Here is a 2,015-nt window from a genome sequence, read left to right as displayed (position 1 = left end):
TGCATGGTTCTGGAAGGATAGGAATATGCAAACCTGTTTTTATGTATACGTAGGTCTGGTTCTTCTCTTATTCTAATCCCAGCTGTTTTGTTGGCTGGTTGATCAGCCTGGGTGGTTGTGCTGATTGACCTGGTGGCCACTGCTAATGGAAATACATGAGGATGACATCAGCCTTGCTTTTCTCTGCTGTAGACATAAACTCATGCCTTTCTCCTCTACACACAGAATGGTTGGAAGGGACTTCTGCAGGTCCAACCCCCTACTCTAGTAGAACCACCCAGAGCCAGTTGCCTAGGACCATATGCAAGTGCCTTCTGAATATTTCTAAGAATGGAGACTCCACAACCTCTCAGGGCAACCAATCCCAGGTCTGTCGTTGTAGGAGAGATTCATTAGCCCCTTCATCATCTTCCTGGCCTTTTACTGGGCTTTTCAGTAGCTCCATATCTCTCTTGTACTGAAAAAAACAGCACGGGGCACAAAAACCTGCAGGAAAACACTGCTGAAGCCCGGGTTTGAACCAGGGACCTTTAGATCTTCAGTCTAACGCTCTCCCAGCTGAGCTACTTCAGCTCTGCTGGGGCATTAATTTTCACAAAACCTGCTGGAATCTAATTATCTTTCAGCCTTTTCAGACAAGCTTGGTTGACATTAGCTTGTGAGTCAAAAAAAAAAATGTTGTTCCAGGAAACAGAATTCAGACAGACTAGGCTCCAAAGCAATGGTCCAAGGCACTAACATAGTCTCTTTGTCAATGTACATGACCTCCGTATATGTGTCATACATACTCCGTATATGTGTATGACTTTAAGAATATGAATCCCGGTGTCTGGATATTGCAAGAGGTTCCTATATCCTAGCTTGGGAGTCCTAGATATCAGGAACTGTTATCTAATAAATCTCTGTGAGGAAATATCTGCTGCTGCCAAGCTGAACATTCAAACCCAGATTAAGCGTATTTTTGACACATTTCACTACCAGTTTTTTTAGCAGACATGGAAAACTTACTGTTCATTTCACATATGTATTTTGGGGAGATGTGAATCTGGAGAAAGATGGTAGATTGTCTGTCCTGGGAGCCGAAGTCCTCTATTTGCAGAATAAGTTGGTGGGCTGGGCAAACGTCTCCCCTATCACTGCATGAATATGCCTGGCTCCCATTTGCTAGCTGGAGAGAGACAGATTGATGCGAAAGGACTAGCCATGCTCCATGGATAACTCAGTCAGCTCTGTGAAAAGATATCAGGAATGTCTGTTATATGCCAATGCTCTTGGCTTGGTCCTCAGCTCAAGGTTGTTGTTTAACTCCAGATTTTAGCTGTGTTTTATGATATGGTCCTTAGTCTTTAGGTACAGCAAAGATACCCAAGCGAGGGCCCCCATGTTCTATTTCTTACCAGCACACCCAAATCTCTACTTACAGAGAAGCAGTTTGGCTATTTTGGATATGTCAGACCAGTTTGGAAACACAACCAGCACATTATGTCTGAGACTGTTATTTGTTTTATTGACAGGGGTGCAAATACCTCTGTGCTTCACCCAGTTTTGATCTCTACTCTGCAATTAACAGCATGTGCCGTGGAGGGAGGAATGCCTGGGTCTAACCCTGTGGAAGAGAACCACATTAGTCAACACAACTGGTAGCCAAGTCTGACACCCTAAACAGCACTAAAAAAAAAAAAAAAAAAGATGGTCTGAGGAACGAGACAAGTCAGTGTCTTCAACACCAGAAGCACAGAGCGAGCAGTCTGTGTTTGATTGTCCCCTTTACTCTCTTCTCATTCACAGTCATTTCTTGAGCCCTCCCTACAACCAACTGGTCTTTTTCTTCATCCTCCATCACCCTTGTCCATTCACATTCACCTTCCTCATCATTAGCTCTGTATCTATAGAGACCTAGCTCCATCTTGTTATTTTCCTTGCAATGATCTGGGAGCGACAGAGCCCTTCTCTGATCTCAAAGTAACTGTACTCCTCCGTCAGCCCTTCAGGGACACCTGTTTTGTTTCCTTGCT

At 44.1% G+C, this 2,015-nt stretch overlaps 1 non-coding gene across 1 annotated transcript; it reads right to left on the bottom strand.

Moving 5' to 3' along the window:
- Positions 1–500: 500 nt before the first annotated feature.
- TRNAF-GAA (transfer RNA phenylalanine (anticodon GAA)) lies at positions 501–573 on the bottom strand. The gene has a single exon. It is a non-coding gene; the product is annotated as a tRNA-Phe (tRNA).
- Positions 574–2,015: the final 1,442 nt, after the last annotated feature.

This window comes from Athene noctua, chromosome 2 (assembly GCF_965140245.1).
Source record: "Athene noctua chromosome 2, bAthNoc1.hap1.1, whole genome shotgun sequence".
Lineage (NCBI taxonomy): Eukaryota > Metazoa > Chordata > Aves > Strigiformes > Strigidae > Athene > Athene noctua.
The sequence above is the reverse complement of the archived record's forward strand: the minus strand, read 5'-3'. Positions and strand labels throughout refer to the sequence as shown.